Raw genomic sequence first — 18,659 nt, 5'->3', positions numbered from 1 at the left:
CCATCTCCTGGGTGGGCCTATAAATTCCATCTCCTGGATGGGCCTATAAATTCCATCTCCTGGGTGGGCCTATAAATTCCATCTCCTGGGTGGGCCTATAAATTCCATCTCCTGGGTGGGCCTATAAATTCCATCTCCTGGGTGGGCCTATAAATTCCATCTCCTGGGTGGGCCTATAAATTCCATCTCCTGGGTGGGCCTATAAATTCCATCTCCTGGGTGGGCCTATAAATTTCATTAAAACAGTTATGAGAACTGTTGGCTGTTTAGAACAATATGGAGTAGGGGAACACACAATATTACCACTGCTTGGATTTAAATCCAGACAATAATCCATATGTTGAATAGCAAGTATTTGTTTTATTAAAAAGTTTACTTAGTGTTCTACAGATTAGTGACCAAGTGAGCTGGTCCTTTTAAGGTTTCTTCTGTCAGGGTCCCATCCCTGTTTGGTGGAACTATAAATCCATCACTACTGCCCTGTCCCAACTGATAATAAGTGTGTAACTGTTGGATAATAAGTGTGGAGCCCAGGTTTGGCATACTCTTGTAGTATATATCATCGCCATCGCCACCTTTAGTTGATGGGGGATCGGTCTGAGTGCTGCTGGTGACAGTTTCTGAGCCTGGCATGCTGGCCAGAGCAGGCATACTAGCATAAAGAGAATTCCTATTTGATCTTCTGTGTGCTCATTCGTTAGCAAGGGGAAAAAATGTTCACTGTTGTCTTGTGGAATCCGTCTTTTGCTATAACAGTGAGGCTGGTGGTTCTCTGCAGAATATGCCCTTGGGAGTAACAGTGGAGCATCTGATTCCTCATGAATGAGTTCTAAGCCCAGGTCCTCTTCCTGGTTAAACAAGATGATGTCATCGAGAACAATGGCATCATCGTCACTCCCACTGCCAAGATTATTGACAAATTTGTTCATCAGATTCCTACTTTGTTCATTAGAATACTCGTGTTTGTTCAGGTAGGAAGGTATATAGTTGGAAGTCAGTTCTTTCAGAATCTTTTTCTCTACGGCAGTCTTGCTGTGGTTATAGCTATGGTCAATTATTTGCACACACTTGCTCAAGTACTCACTGCCAGCAATGCTGTAGCTATTGCCGTGATTACCATTCAGTGGTAGAATATCCATGACACTTGTATCCCTGGCATCGTTCAGTAGCCCCTCTGAAAAATATCACACAAGAAAATTTGATTTGTACCAAAAAGTATTTGTATGTAGTCTTGATCTACATGGCTACTGTCCTACCAAACAATAATATACTGCTCATTGCAATATACAGTAACCGTGTAAAAGAGGGAATACAGAGAAAGGAAATTGAAAGAAATTATATAGGGTTTCAAGACATGGAAAAATATAGATTCAAATCTTATCCATTCATTATTATTTCAATTTATAAATTGTTTTTCTAATAGTACACCCAAGATGACTAAAAAGTCAACATGTAAAGTACAAACAGTTGAAATCCAATTTTAAAAACCCCAAATTATTACTACCTGAACTCAAAAGGCCTGGCTGAAGAGAAAGAGCTTGATTCCTTTCTTGTAGGCTAAAAGAATGGGAACTAAAAGCAATTGACACAAGACAAAATATTTTGCTCTATGCTCAACAAATGGGGCTTTGAAAACAGTGGCCTTCCTTGCTGATATCAATGTCTGGACAGTTTCATACCGAGAAAGACAGTCCTTCAGATAGTCTTGCCCTAAGCTCTTTAGAGATAAAACCAACAATTTTAACTGTGCTCAGAAAACAACTGGCAACTACAGGTCTTTCAAGAAGGCCTAAGTTAATTCTAGGGCTTTGCATGCTTTGAAATAAACAGGACCATAAGCCTAGCACTGCTTTAAGACTTCTGTGCAGATCTGCAGAATGTAACTCATGAAAGCAGCTATATCATTTTCCAGGCTCGTGCTGAAGTTTTGTTACTGCTACTGTTAAATTATTAAATCACCCAAAGATCTATCAGAAGATCCAGACTTACTTTCTTTCCATTCACAAATTAAGGCATACAAAATTCCTAAGTATTATGAACTATCACATAAGGGCATTCCCTTAAATGCCAAACAGGTAAAATGCCAAGAAACCTGTCATTGGATGTTCCACAATTTTTGTTTTAGAACAGGGCAGGGATGTGCCAATGGGTGAGAGAGAGGATGAGACTTGGGAGGTAGCACTGAGAGGAGTGATTTTAATTCTTCCTCTCATATGATTTTTCTGAATGAAATAATACTGCCCCTGCTAACTAATTTATATTCTGGAATAGCTTCTTATGTCTTCTCTTTAAACACTTATGTGTACTACTATAATTCTGAGGAACACAGAGAATGTTTTCCCACTGTCCCTTTCACCATATTCCATACTTTGCTATTGCTACAATCTTGACATGTTAATGAATACAACAAAACCTACCTATACAGCTTTATCACCCAGATAATATAGTTGAAAAATTAAAATAATAATAAAATGAGCATCTATGACCATATCAACAGGCTGAAATCAACAGGCTGAAATACTTGGTTGGTGTAGTCAGGATGATAATTCAAATCATTCCCAGCTAAACTGTTCCTTTAATTTACATTTGTACTCCAAATCAACTCAAATTGATTCATCTTCAGTTAATTGCCCATTTCAATCATGCTCCTAAATAGCAGCCTTTCGATCCATTATTTCATTTGTATTTACAAATCAGAAATAAAAAAGAAATAGAATGCGCCTAATTTTGGGTGGATGGCCGATTCTCTGATAAGGTAGCTAAGGCAATCTTTGTTTTTACTGAATTAATGTAAAGGCATTGGAGAAGACAACCAGCGCCCAACAATTCCTTCCCAACAGCAGTGGTCCAAAACAGCTTACCATCTTTAAAGCTGTTTTTGATGCGAGGAAAATCCTCTACTTTTCCTGCTACTGGTGGTCCTTATTCTCCCTCCTGGGCAAATTTCCCAGTGGCTAGTCCTCTAGCTTCAGCAAAGGATTGTTATCTTGTCGTGGTGCTGGAGCTTGAGCACTTCAATGACGCCATGAGCTAAACCATGAAGGGCCACCCAAGACAGGAAGGTCATGACAGAGAGGTCAGACTAAATGCAATCCCTGGGGAAGGTAATGGCAACCCACCCCAGTATTCTTGCCGTGAAAACTAAATGGATCAGTACAACCAGAGATATGTCGGTATACCATCGGAAGATGAGACTCCCAGGTCAGAAGATAGTCAAAATGCTACTGGGGAGGAACAGAGGATGAGTTCAACTAGCCTCAGACGTGATGACGCAGCTAGCTCAAAGCCGAAAGGACGGCTAGCAGCCGACGGTGCTGGTGGTGAACGGCGAATCCGATCTTCTAAGGATCAACACACCATTGGAACCTGGAATGTAAGATCTATGAGCCAGGGCAAATTGGATGTGGTTATTGGTGAGATGTCAAGATTAAAGATAGACATTTTGGGTGTCAGTGAACTGAAATGGACTGGAATGGGCCACTTCACATCAGATGACCACCAGATCTACTACTGTGGACAAGAGGACCACAGAAGAAATGGAGTAGCCTTCATAATTAATAGTAAAGTGACTAAAGCAGTGCTTGGATACAATCCAAAAAATGATACAATGATCTCAATTTGAATTCAGGGCAAGCCATCTAACATCACAATGATCCAAATATATGCCCCAACCACAGATGCTGAAGAAGCTGAAGTAGATCAGTTCTATGAGGATCTGCAGCACCTACTGGACAACACACCTAAAAGAGATGTTTTTTTCCTCACAGGAGACTGGAATGCTAAGGTGGGCAGTCAAATGACACATGGAATTACAGGTAAGCATGGCCTGGGAGAACAAAACGAAGCAGGACACAGGCTGATAGAATTTTGCCAAGACAACTCAATGTGCATAAAAAACACCCTCTTCCAGCAACCTAAGAGACGGCTTTATACATGGACTTCAGATGGACAACACCAAAATCAGATTGACTACATCCTTTGCAGCCAAAGGTGGCGGACATCTATACAGTTGGTAAAAACAAGACCTGGAGCTGACTGTAGTTCAGATCACGAACTTCTTCTTGCACAATTTAGGATCAGACTAAAGAGATCAGGGAAGACCCACAGATCAGCTAGATATGAGCTCACTAATATTCCTAAGGAATATGCAGTGGAGGTGAAGAATAGATTTAAGGGACTGGATTTAGTAGATAGGGTCCCGGAAGAACTCTGGACAGAAGTTTGCAACATTGTTCAGGAAGCGGCAACAAAATACATCCCAAAGAAAGAGAAAACCAGCAAGGCAAAATGGCTGTCTGCTGAGCCCAAGAAAGAAAGAAAGCAAAAGGCAACAGTGATAGGGGGAGATATGCCCAATTAAATGCAAAATTCCAGAGGTTAGCCAGAAGAGATAAGGAATTATTTTTAAACAAGCAATGCGTGGAAGTGGAAGAAGACAATAGAATAGGAAGGACAAGAGACCACTTCCAGAAAATTAGAAACATCGGAGGTAAATTCCAGGCCAAAATGGGTATGATCAAAAACAAAGATGGCAAGGACCTAACAGAAGAAGAAGAGATCAAGAAAAGGTGGCAAGAATATACAGAAGACCTGTATAGGAAGGATAACAATATCGGGGATAGCTTTGACAGTGTGGTCAGTGAGTTAGAGCCAGACATTGTGAACCGTGAGGCTGAATGGGCCTTAAGCATTGCTAATAACAAGGCAGCAGGAGACAACGGTATCCCAGCTGAACTGTTCAAAATTTTGCAAGATGATGCTGTCAAGGTAATGCATGCGATATGCCAGCAGATTTGGAAAACACAAGAATGGCCATCAGATTGGAAAATATCAACTTATATCCCCATACCAAAAAAGGGGAACACTAAAGAATGTTCAAACTATCAAATAGTGGCACTCATTTCACATGCCAGTAAGGTAATGTTCAAGATCCTGCAAGGTAGAGTCCAACAATTCATGGAGCGAGAATTGCCAGATGTACAAGCTGGGTTTAGAAAAGGCAGAGGAACTAGGGACCAAATTGCCAATATCCGCTGGATAATGGAAAAAGCCAGGGAGTTTCAGAAAAACATCTATTTCTGTTTTATTGACTATTCTAAAGCCTTTGACTGTGTGGACCATAACAAATTGTGGCAAGTTCTTAGCGGTATGAGGATACCAAGTCATCTTGTCTGCCACCTGAGGAATCTGTATAACGACCAAGTAGCAATGGTAAGAACAGACCACGGAACAACAGACTGGTTTAAGATTGGGCAAGGAGTACGTTAAGGTTGAATGCTTTCACCCTACCTATTCAACTTGTACGCAGAACACATCATGCGATGTGCTGGGCTTGAAGAATCCAAGGCTGGGGTTAAAATCGCTGGAAGAAATATTAACAATCTTAGATATGCAGATGATACCACTCTGATGGCTGAAAGCGAAGAGGAACTGAGGAGCCTTATGATGAAGGTGAAAGACGAAAGTGCGGAAACTGGCTTGCAGTTAAACCTCAAAAAAACCAAGATTATGGCAACCAGCTTGATTGATAACTGGCAAATAGAGGGAGAAAACATAGAGGCAGTGACAGACTTTGTATTTCTAGGTGCAAAGATTACTGCAGACGCTGACTGCAGCCAGGAAATCAGAAGACGCTTAATTCTTGGGAGGAGAGCAATGAACAATCACGATAAAATAGTTAAGAGCAGAGACATCACACTGACAACAAAGGTCCACATAGTTAAAGCAATGGTGTTCCCCGTAGTAACATATGGCTGCGAGAGCTGGACCATAAGGAAGGCTGAGAGAAGGAAGATAGATGCTTTTGAACTGTGGTGTTGGAGGAAAATTCTGAGAGTGCCTTGGACTGCAAGAAGATCAAACCAGTCCATCCTCCAGGAAATAAAGCCAGACTGCTCACTTGAGGGAATGATATTAAAGGCAAAACTGAAATACTTTGGCCACATAATGAGAAGACAGGACACCCTGCAGAAGATGCTGATGCTAGGGAGAGTGGAAGGCAAAAGGAAGAGGGGCCGACCAAGGGCAAGATGGATAGATGATATTCTAGAGGTGACGGACTCAACCCTGGGGGAGCTGGGGGTGTTGACGACCGACAGGAAGCTCTGGCGTGGGCTGGTCCATGAAGTCACAAAGAGTCAGAAGCAACTGAACGAATAAACAAAAACAACAGTCCTCTAGCTATTGTTTGGAAGGGTCTCCAGATCAGACCAGTGCGAGGTGCCACAGGGATACGCTTCCTAGGACAATGATTTTAATGAGGACAGTCAAGGCAGGGAGGCAAGCCTCTTTTACACCTTAGCAGTCAGGGTAATAACTGCTCTGGGCTGACATTTGGCCAGCTGTTCTACTCAGCTCTTTGAAGTGGCTGCCTTATTTCACCGAGCTATAGGGCTGGGCCTGCCTTCCAAACTACCCTGGTGTGAAAAACATCTTTTGGGTGCATGCAGTTCCCTATTGTTATGGTTGCCCAACCCAAATACTCAGACTCACAAGAAGGTGCTAAATGAAATCTGATTTATTAGGGATCTTAGGACAAATACAGAGAAAGCTGAGAATGAGCAAAAGCGCGCCAAATACAAACTTAAAACCCTCGTTGCAAACATACCCCGCCTCCCTACCAGCAGAACCGCCCGTCCCAGGTGCTGGCAACCGTCAGAACTGCTAGCCTGGGAAAGTAACCTTGAGCACAAGAGATAATCCAAATACATTCCAAAATCACAGCCAAGAGATAAACCCCTCTCATCCTCCCGTGAAAGATGAAACACGCATCCAGCTAATGACATGCGAAACGTTATGATGTATCAAAGACATTGAAACGGCGAACATGACATACCGCCTCCCCAAAAACAACCTTAGGGACCCGGTTTAGTGGGGTAAGCAGAATGGAAATGGGTAACAAGGACAGGAGAAGCCACGTCAGAGGCAGCGACCCATTCTGGATGAGGGAAATGCTTCCAACGAACTAAATATTGCAGAGTATTGCGAAGGCGTCTAGAATCCAAAATTTCTTTAACTTCAAAGTGTTGCTGACCATCAATCATGATGGGGGTTGGAGGTGGAGGTTGATCATGCCATCGGTCAGAACGAATACTTGGTTTGAGCAAGCTGCAATGAAAAACAGGATGTAAGCGGTTCAGATTATGTGGCAAGTCAAGTTTAAAAGTCACAGGGTTAATTTGAGCGGTAACAGGGAAAGGACCCACAAACTTAGGCGCCAACTTCTTGGAAGGTTGCGAGGACTTAATAAACTTAGTCGATAGATAGACCAGGTCACCGACTTGAAAAGCAGGATGAGGGGCACGTGTCTGATCAGCATAGCGTTTGTAATCCGATTGGGCGTCAGCCAAAGCCCTTTGAATCACCGGCCAAGAGTCTGCTAGTTGTGTCGACCAATCTCCTGGCGAGGTCGACCCTCCCGAAGGTTGCGGCAGCTCCGGGATGGGCACAAAGTCCCTGCCGTGTGCAACGCGAAATGGGGTTTGACCGGTGCTTTGATGAACAGCATTGTTGTAGGCAACTTCAGCAAACGGAAGGAATTCAACCCAGTTGTCCTGCTGATAGTTTACAAAAGCCCGCAGGTATTGCTCCAGCGTAGAGTTTAAAGCCTCTGTGGCCCCATCCGTCTGTGGATGCCACGCCGTGGACAGGGCTTGTTTAGTTCCCAAAAGTTTGAGGAACACCCGCCAAAATTGGGAGGTGAACTGTGTGCCCCTGTCCGAAATCAAGCGAGAGGGACATCCGTGTAGGCGGTACACGTGTACTAAGAAAAGACGGGCCAACTGGCGGGCAGAAGGAATTGACACGCATGGGATGAAATGGCCTTGTTTAGAGAAATAGTCTTTGACAACCCAAATCACTGTTTTGTGCTGGCTGGGTGGTAACTCTACAATAAAGTCCATAGAAATCTCATCCCAAGGGCAAGCTGGGCTAGCCACAGGTTGCAGGAGTCCCTGATGTTTACCTCCCTTGCGCTTTGACATAGCGCAGACAGAACAGGAGGCGACATACTCCTTGACATCTTTGTGCAGGGTGGGCCATCAGAACTGCTGCCGAACAAGGTGCAAAGTTTTTACAAACCCAAAATGTCCCGCCACCTTGTCATCGTGTGCACGGAGCAGCACATCTTTTCGCAACTTCTCAGGGACATAGAGACGGTTAGATTTCCAAGCAAAACCGCGGTCAAAAGTAACATTGTCTTTATTTGTGAGCAACCAAGTATCAGTTTTCAACTCCTTTAGAAACTTTTGTTGCAACTGGGAAGGAATTGACAAAGCGCTCGGCGGTCCGGAGTCCGCAGCGATTGGCTGCTGCGCCCGCGTTTGGCTGCACGTCACAGCCAGCATACCCAACTGTGGCGTTGTCCACAGAGTGCTGACCACTTCCGGTGCCACACAAGAGTCCTGGGGTTGCTATGACAGTGCGTCAGCCAAGAAATTCTTTTTCCCTGGAATAAACTTCAACTGAAAATTAAATTGATTGAAGAACTGAGCCCAATGGACTTGTTTCGGGCTCAATTTGCAAGGGGTGCTGAGGGCTTCTAAGTTCTTATGGTCCGTCCACACCTCGAAAGGGTGATTTGCCCCCTCCAATAAATGTCGCCAAGATTCTAACGCAGCTTTCACTGCGAATGCCTCCTTCTCCCACACATGCCAACGCCTCTCAGTCTCAGAGAACTTGCGGGACAGGTAGGCACATGGCTTGAGGCACCCTGCCCCATCAGCTTGCATCAATAATGCCCCAATGGAATAATCGGAGGCATCAGCCTGAACCACAAAAGGTTTAGAGGGGTCAGGGTGTTGTAAAATTGGCTCTTTGGTAAAAGACGCCTTTAGCTGCTCAAACGCCGCTTGACAGGCCGGCGTCCACCGAAGCAGCGCCCCTGGATTCTTTACTCTTCGAGTATCCCCCAGTCCTTTAGTTCGAAGTAATTCCGTTAGTGGCAAGGCAATTTCCGCGAACCCCCTTATGAATAACCTGTAGTAATTACTGAACCCCAGGAAACTTTGGAGTTGCCTGCAGGTGCGGGGTCTTTCCCACTCCACGATAGCCTGGACCTTGGCAGGATCCATTTCAATGCCCTTATCTGAAATTCTATATCCCAGATAGTCAATTTGCGTTTGGTGAAAGGCACATTTAGACAGTTTGGCATACAATTCAGCTTTCCTGAGCTTGCAAAGCACCTTTTTTACCAAAGATACATGTTCCTCCATAGTTTCAGTATAAATCAATACATCATCCAAATACACCAATACCCCTTTAAACAGATGTTCATGGAGTACCTCATTGATCAATTGCACAAACACCCCAGGGGCCCCAGCCAAACCAAAAGGCAACACCTTATACTGGAATGCACCCAACGGGCAATTGAATGCCGTTTTCCACTCATCGCCCTCCTTGATGCGTACACGGTAATAGGCTTCTCTCAAATCAAGTTTGGAGAAGATTTTTCCTTTGGCCAGATGTGACATGTCTTTGATCAAAGGCAAAGGATATTTATTGGAAACGGAGACTGCATTTAGCCCCCGGAAATCTGTACAGAGTCTTAATGTCCCATCCTTCTTTGGGCGAAAGAGGACCGGTGCCCCCACCGGTGAGTTAGCTGGCTCGATAAACCCACGAGCCAAGTTTTTGTCCACAAAGTCCCTAAGCAAAGTTAATTCCTTTTGCGTCATGGAGTAGATTTTTGGCTTAGGCAATTGAGTGTTGGGCACCAGCTCAATGGCACAATCCATTTTCTGATGAGGGGGCAGTTGATCCTCTTCCTTTTCTCCAAACACATCAGCAAACATCTGGTAGTCCACCGGCAGGCCCTCCAGAGGAGGGGCCGGGCAATGCGGAGTCACAGCTGCCGCTACCCCCACCACCTCCTCTGGGGTATCCCTCCCCTCCAGTGCTTGATAAAATCTGTCCTTAAAGGTGATAGTTCGATAAACCCAGTTTATTTGGGGATTCTGCTGGACCAACCAGGGCACTCCCAAAACCACCAAGGGACCCCCCACCGGAGCTACCACAAATGACAACCCTTCCCGATGGCTGCCCAGCTGCAAAGCCACCAATCCCGTAAAATGGGTGACCAGTTTGCCACCTGCCATGGACCCATCCAACTGCGTAAAGGCGATGGGCCGTTGCAAGGGGAATGTGGGTAGCTCTAGAGCCGCTACCACATAGGGGTGCATCAAACACCTGGAACACCCCGAATCAATCATAGCCCACACCTCTACGGTCTTGGATCGGGAGCCCAACTTTAACTTCACCGTGAGAATACGGTAACTGCCACTCACCAAGGTAGGCTCGCGCCCTTCTTCCACCACCTGCCCTGCGGCGCCCTTTAAAGCAGGTGGCTGCCGTTTCCCGCTGGCTGCAATAATTCTGGCTCCCCCTCGTCTTCATAGAACGGCACGCTGTCTCCCTCACTTTCGGCCACCGCGGCTTTCAGTTTCCTCGGCAGGGAAGGGGACTTCGCCGTCGTCTTCCCTGGGCGTTCTTCACCCTTCGCCTTCGGACATGCCGCCGCTCGATGCCCCTCCTTACCACATCGCAGACACTGTCCCTTCGCATACCGCCTCTCTCTCTCCTCTTCCCAGGGTCTTTGCCCGGGCCGTCCCCCGGTGCTCGCCGGGCAACTGGGTTTCACCTCTTGCCCCGACTTCGCTGTCCTCCGCTGGGCGAATACCTCATGTGCGTGCTCAGCCCTTCCCGCGAGCTGGATCCACTCATACAAAGTGTACGGGTCGTCCCGTCCCAAGGACCAGCGCAGCACCTCTGTATTCAGGCCATCCTTGAACAGCTCGATGATGGTGGCTTGGGACCAGTCATCCACCTTTCCGGACAGCGCCTTAAACTCCAGTGCATAATCAGCCATGGATCTCGACCCTTGCTTGAGGTCCTTCAGGGCACACTTCGCCCTCTCTTTCGCCAAGGGATCCTCAAAGTGCTGCCTTAGAGCCCAAAGGAACTCGTTGAATTTCTCCAGTTCGGGCGCTTCTGACTGGCACATCTGTACATACCAGTCTGCCGCCCTCCCTTTCAGCTTGGTAGTAATGGTGATGATCTTAGCTTTTTCTGAGCGAAAAAGCGACCCCCATTCCTCCATGTATGCCTTGGCATTTGTCAGGAAAAATGAGAGTTTTGTCAGATCCCCATCGAATTTGACAGGGAAGTCCCTCAGCCCGACGGGCTGTGCCCTCCCACCGAGGGCTCGGTGGGTTCCACTTCCCTGGCCGGCCGCCGCTCGGGAGCTGGTGGCGTCCGTACGGGCGGCGACGCTAATTCCACTCGGACAGCCGGTTCCCCTTCCCGCGGACGTGCTGCCCTTCTCCGCTCCGGGGACTGCCCATGGGATGAAGGGGTCGAATGCCGTTGGCTTGACCCTTCTCGGGTTTCCTTCAACGAACTCAGGTCCAGACTCATCTGTTTCAGGATCGTTTCTAACAAGTCCATTTTAGACTCTAAGACCCGGATACGGTCCGGAGTAGGAGAACCCTCTTTCGGCTGCACCTGTAGGGGACAACGGGTACCTCTGTCTCCAGGATGGGCCCCCCACGACCGAGACATCCCCCCGAGTTTCATCCCAGGTGACCAGCTCACCCGGGGTGGTTACGGTAGTCTCCGGCGCAGTTTTCATGCCTCCGGCTTCACCCTCTGACCCAGAACTCGCCTCTTCCAGGATCGCTGAGAGCTCCCCCAGTTGGGGAGGTCTGTCGGGGCGCATCACGGTCGAGTCCGGTTCCCTTTCACTCGACTCCCCACTTTCCAGTAGCATGATATCGGGTTCGGTCATCGCTGGCACTCTCCCTCACAGGGTTGGACAAACTTGCCTTCTCCTGGACAGGGGCCAGCGGAATTTGGATTTTAGGATTCTCAGCTTTATGTAATGGTTGCCCAACCCAAATACTCAGACTCACAAGAAGGTGCTAAATGAAATCTGATTTATTAGGGATCTTAGGACAAATACAGAGAAAGCTGAGAATGAGCAAAAGCGCGCCAAATACAAACTTAAAACCCTCGTTGCAAACATACCCCGCCTCCCTACCAGCAGAACCGCCCGTCCCAGGTGCTGGCAACCGTCAGAACTGCTAGCCTGGGAAAGTAACCTTGAGCACAAGAGATAACCCAAATACATTCCAGAATCACAGCCAAGAGATAAACCCCTCTCATCCTCCCGTGAAAGATGAAACACGCATCCAGCTAATGACATGCGAAACGTTACGATGTATCAAAGACATTGAAACGGCGAACATGACACCTATCCAGGCTGTTTAGGAAAGAAGGCTTCCAGGCACTTCTTAGTAAGCATGCAGAGGATTAGATAGTCCTAAATCCAGCCAGTGGCAGCCTGTGGCTGATCTGGTCTGGGCTCAGAAGTTATGCAAGGCTAGCCCAGTTAGTAGTTGGATGGGAAGCTATGAGGAGGGAACACCAGGGCTAGATAGGGAAATCAAAAAACATCCAGAAGAAGGCAATGGCAACCCACTTCAGTATCACTGCCAAGAAAACTATATGGATGATTCCATGTAGCAATTTAGAGTCAAGCTCAAAGTGAGTGCACTTTGGTAGGTAGTCCTGGGATTATGATGGCAATTGGGACTGGGATTGCTGTTGCTAAATAATACAGTCATAAAGTGTGATGTCACATGACCACATCACTTAGTGATGGCAATCCCAGCAGTCCCAGTTACCATCATAACCCCAGGACCACATGGGTTGTTAACCAAGGACCTCACATGATGACCTGGGAAGAGGTGGAAATCTTAGGCAAGCAGGCCGGCAGGCTAGAGCTGCAGATAAGACCTATGGGTGGGTGGGTGCTGCAGGCAGGCACTATGGAGCATGGGTGAGTGTGCGGGTGCTGTTGGTTGGTGCTATGGAGTGCAGGCAGGTGCGCGAGTGCCATAGGCAGGCAGGCAAAAAAGTGGCAGGAGCAACTTGTGACCACGTGCTGGCCTCCTCATTGACTTTATGGGAAACTGGCAGGGAAGGTTGCAAAGAGTGATCACGTGACTGCAGGACACTGCAACTGTCATAATTGTGAGCCAGTTTCCAAGTGCCCGAATCGCAATCATGTGACTGCAGGGATGCTGCGATAGCTGCAACTTTGTGGACCAGTCATAAGTCCCCCTTGTTCAGTATCATTGTAAATGGTTGCTGAACAAGAGGTTGTAACCTGAGGACTACCTGTAGTCTTTGTGTTTGATCATAAAAAACGTTTTGGAAGAAAGCAGTGGGCAACTACTTCTATGACACTGCCAAGAAAACTGCATGGAAATGTCTGTGAAGGACCTGAACTTGACTTGAGGGAAGCTTTCATTTTTCTGTCAGTCAACCCAACTGCAGGATATTTCCAGGAGGAATTCCAAGGATACATGCGAGATGCCATCACTTGGAGGTAAGTCTCAATGGACTGAACAGAATATGCATACATAAAATTTTCCCAAAGCTCTTCTTGTAGCACTTTTGAATGATTCAGGCTCCTACTCCCGTGCTCCCTTCTCTAGAGAGTACAGCTTGGGCTTTCAGGTGCAGTCTGCGGCCATTCTGTGGCCTGCCTTTTGTGGCTAAGAGTGAGGTGAGTTAAGGCCCAGCAGTTCAGTCATGCTGCCAGAAATTCTTCTGCAGCCATACTCCTTTTGGGGCCAGAGACCTATTTTTTTTAAATTTCTTAGCAGCAGCAGCAGCAACTAGGATGGAGGTTGGTGTTAATGTTTTCTACTACAGATTAAGGTTACTATGGTAACTAATCATTTTGACCAGGTGAAGAGGTTGAATTCAACTGTCCCCTTTTCGAATGTTAATTTTTGCACCTGGGGGGAACAACTTGCCTGGACTTGTTTTAGTTTCTGTTTCCCTTCTGTGTAGGCATGTAGAGTAGAGTTAAGCAGCTCTCACTGAGAGCCTGAAAGAATGCAGAAGCTTTTAAATATGTTTTGTTTTCTGTAAATAAAATTATTTTTATAGAAATGCCTGGTGTGTGACTTTTCTGATCTCTCCTGGGCCAAAGGTTTTCCTAGCAATCTGCCAACAGGTTATGGGCCCAGTGAACAGCCCAGTAAGCCCAGTAAAACCCAGAGAGAATAGAGAGATCAGCTCCACACCTCATGCACAATTTAAAGGCAGGTAGCAAAGACCTGTGAAGATTTTCTTTGGAGCCACCTGGAGATTTTCCAGCAACTGCCGGTCTACAGGACAAAGAAGCCAGCTGAGGTGACTTGCAAAAGAAGGAAGAAGCCATGGCTACCTCCCAGCCCTCAGCGATGCCTCTGGAGCGCCTATCAGAGACCAACTATTTGAATTGGGCCCTGAAGATGGAGATGTATCTTCGCAGAGAGAATCTTTGGCTGCCAATTGGTGAGCAAATCCCCCAAAATCCCAGTGCTGAATGGCTGAGACAGGATGAGCGGGCTAGAGTTGAGGACAATCAGCTAGTCCACGTGCGAGGTATGCAGTCTGAAAAGCAACTTTGGGACGCTTTAAGAGACTTGTATGTAAAGGCAACAGCAGGGAGTAAAGTTACCCTGACAAAAAAGCTGTACAAAGCCTACCTTGCAGAAGGAGATAGCCTTCCTGAGCACCTGCATTATATTCAGCAGCTGTTTGTTGAGTTGCAGGAGAGAGGGATGGAGTTTACACCTCTCACAAAATCCTATATCCTCCTGTCCTCACTGAATGAAACGTGGGACACGCTGATTTGTACCCTGGAGGCTATGCCTGAAGCAGACCTCACCCCATCGTATGTTACACAGCGCTTACTTGCTGAATGGGAGAAGAGAGAGGAAAGATCCCCCCCATCTCTTCTGGAAAGCTGCAAGACCAGAAAACAAGGGAAAACAAGGGAAAGGAACCTGAGGCCACAGCGCTAGCCAGCCAGCGATGCTTCACTTGTGGTTCAGCTGGACATTTGCAAAGAGACTGTGCCATGAGACCCAAGAGTAGAAAGACAGAGAAGAAGAACACAAGGGCAACACAAAAGAAGGCTCTTCAGACAACCCAAATTGCACAGGTTGCTGAGAAGGGTAATTCTGATGTATGGGTGTTAGGTTCTGGGGCCAGTTGTCATTTATGTAATTGTAAAAGCTCTTTTGTGTCACTGTCTAAAACTGAAAGACAAAGTGTCTCTTTGGCTGATGGGTCTGTGACCAAAATTATGGGACAAGGTGACTTGTATTTATCCTGCTTGGGAGAAACTGTAAAAGGTATGCAACCCCCTGGCTATGAAAAAGGGGAGAATCTAGTCTGTGAACTGCAAAAGTCAGTCTATGGGTTAAAACAAGCTGCTAGATCCTGGAACCAAAAATTAGATGAAAAACTGCAGAATTTTGGTTTTGAAAAGGAAAAGCAGATCCATGTGTATATATGAAGAAAGACAGACAAGGCTGTATGTATCTGTGCATTTATGTTGATGATTTGCTGCTGTTCACACCAACAACAAAAAAACAAAGGCTTGATTTTGAAGCCTGCATGAAAAGTCATTTCACATTAAAAAGCCTTGGAATTATAACAACCTAGGTTTAGAAATACACAGGAAGAAGGATGGTAGCTTTCTGTTAAACCAAAGGGGAGATAATGTTAAAATAATGTGAATGGAAAGACAGAATTGTCAAAGAAAATTGGTTTGCATCTTATTCTGTAGTATAAAAAGGGGAGTGTTAATGTTTTCTACTACAGATTAAGGTTACTATGGTAACTAATCGTTTTGGCCGGGTGAAGAGGTTGAATTCAACTGTCCCCTTTTCGAATGTTAATTTTTGCACCTGGGGGGAGCAACTTGCCTGGACTTGTTTTAGTTTCTGTTTCCCTTCTGTGTAGGCATGTAGAGTTGAGTTAAGCAGCTCTCACTGAGAGCCTGAAAGAATGCAGAAGCTTTTAAATATGTTTTGTTTTCTGTAAATAAAATTATTTTTATAGAAATGCCTGGTGTGTGACTTTTCTGATCTCTCCTGGGCCAAAGGCTTTCCTAGCGATCTGCCAACAGTTGGGATATGGAAGTGGAATGCTAATATAATATCATGCAAGTGAGCAGAATTGTTAGTTTCAGGACACTGGGGGTTAATGGGAATCCTGTTCTGGTGGTATGATTCTGGGGCACGAGAAGAGTTTGCCTCCTGCAGATGTGGCTACTCCATCACTGGCAATTTTTGAGGAAAGATTGGAGAGTCATTTGTCCAGGATGGTCTGAGGATTCCTACACTGGGCAGGGGGTTGAACAAGAAGATCTCTAAACTCCCTTCCAGCCCTATGATTCTAAGATCACAAAGAGGGCCTTAAGCTGTATGTGGTCAGGTGCCATAGGCTGCCCACCCAAAGACATCTGGAAACCCTCAGTCCAGACAGAGAGTTCCAGGAGATAAACTGCTAAGGTTGGTCCTTGCCATCTCCTCTAGTGTCCCTGGTTCCTCCCTGCAATACTTGCAATACTGAGCTGCAATCCACCATGCTGGGAAGCCAGACGCAGAGAAAAAGAATTACCATGGAATCATGGGGAAAATCCTGCACCCTCCCCCAATAAAATGATTCTGGAAACAGGAATGTTTAGAGGGCATTCTGACAGCATGCTGGCTGAACTATCTTTAAAACAAAATGAAAAGTCCACCATCCAATTTGGCTTGTGTTGGCAAGGGCTATAAAAATGGCCAGCAATTCAACTGAGACCCAGTGGGATTGAGCATCACATGAAGTTCTATTATCTTTGTTAGTCTGAAAATATACCAGGAATTTGTAAAGTATGCCCAACCCTGCTATTTAACAGCAGTCATTTTGAGCAGTGTCCTTAAGATGCTTATGACACAATTATTTATCTGATAAGTTTGAGTCAGGTGTGGCTCTGCATGATCAGAGTGAATGGTGATCTTGCTGAATGGGCTGGATTCTGGTAGAAGATTCTGGAGGAGGATGGTTCCAAGATCCTAAGACTGAATCAGTTCTGGAGCCTCTGGAGTCTTCTTTCCTTATTGAAAACAACCATCCTGCTTCAGACCTGTGCGCCTGTGGCATCCTGCAGCGAGTCCCTCTTGCTCCTTGCCCTGCATTCAGACCCCTGGTTTGACTCATGGACCAATTTATGGAACTCTCTGGCTCTAGTCTTGACTTCTGGACTGCTTTGGACTACTCTCTTGTCTCTGCCTCTAAATGCCTCCTGCTAGCAGTCTCTGAACTACTCAAGTACAAGATACAGCAGCTAAACGCTTTGATCTCATCAAGCTTTAAGTACTCTCTGTTGAAATATTTGTCTTATCACTAGTTACTGTTAAAGGGTCTACAACAATGCCACAAAGACTCTGAGACTTGTCATTACTCTGCTTTCTGGTTACATTGGCTTGCATAGGACAATTAGAAAGTGCTGGTGTTATATCTCACTTATAGTCAATCAGTCTTTTGTTACCCATTGAGACATGAGGTCTTTCCATTTGGTTTGCTCTGCGGCTCATGAACAGCCAAGAACAGTCATCTTTAGACTGCAGGAGATGTAGCCTTGGTCAATGGTTGGTCCTTTGATAACCTCCGGGCTTTATTGAGTACAATATAGCCAACTTTTGCATAAGCATTTTCATGTGCAAACACCTTTCACTCTTCACATGCTCAGCAGAATCCCAACATCAACTGATCAAGGAGCCTAAGTGGGGAAGAAACCACCTGCAGTTTCAGAGGTACATGTGCTGTTTGCCCTATCAGCTTCCTGCCCAATTTCCCTTTTCACAGCAATCCTTTTCCTCCTGCCTTAGCTGTGTCCCTGCCTTTCTTTCTTTGTACTGTTCAAGGGGAAAGTGGCAAGAGTAAATGCAAAAGGATTAGTTTGTTAAACATGCCTGAGAAGGTGGTTGGCAGAGTTCTAACTGAAAGAGTACAGAGGTGACAATGAGTCAATGAGACAATGACAAAGAAAAAAATTGGGAAGCGCAGCGTGGCTTATGCTAGGCAGAGGGTATTCAGCAGATTTTTGCTCTTAAGAGGTCATTCAGAAATACATGAATATGAGACAGAAGGCCTAATATACGTTATTTTTAGAGAAAGTGTATGATAAACCAGACAGGCATAAAATATGGAATGTTTTGCACCAACAAAGACTGGATTTGGCATTTTTATCCACCCATCGAGTCCTTCCCAAGGACCTGGGATGATGATAATGATTATATACACAACAATGTGAAATCACAGCTGCCCGTTCTTTAGCTGATGTTGGCTTTCATTAGCACTGAGTTCTTTCGAAGAACCTAGGATGTCATAATGTATCAGCGTAGTATATGTGCAGATCCAAAAAAGTGTGGCCTTTTGTAATTGACAGATGGAAATTTTGTCAATATGCAGATTTTCTAGGTGCCTTCCAAGATTTTTTGGCATGGCACCCAGTGTGCCAATAACCACTGGGACCATCATAGCTGGTTTATGCTATTTTATCTTTCAACTTCGATTTTCAGATCTTGATACTTTGTGATTTTCTCCAATTCTTTATCTTCTATTCTACTATCCCCTGGTATTGCCACATCAATTATCCACACTTTCTTCTTCTCAACCACAGTTAAACCTGGTGTGTTATGTGCCAAGACTTTATCAGTTTGTATTTGAAAATCCCACAATATTTTAATCTGCTCATTTTCGACTTTTTCAACTATACATTCCCACCAATTTTTCATTACTGGCCCATGATAATTTTTACAGATGTTCCA

General features: G+C 45.6%; 1 pseudogene; it reads right to left on the bottom strand.

Moving 5' to 3' along the window:
* Window positions 1–384: 384 nt before the first annotated feature.
* LOC134490171 (adhesion G protein-coupled receptor L3-like) overlaps window positions 385–18,659 on the bottom strand; it is a 19,194-nt pseudogene continuing 919 nt past the window's right edge.

Source organism: Candoia aspera, chromosome 2 (genome assembly GCF_035149785.1).
Source record: "Candoia aspera isolate rCanAsp1 chromosome 2, rCanAsp1.hap2, whole genome shotgun sequence".
Taxonomy (NCBI): Eukaryota; Metazoa; Chordata; class Lepidosauria; order Squamata; family Boidae; genus Candoia; species Candoia aspera.
This window is presented reverse-complemented; position numbering and strand designations above follow the sequence as displayed.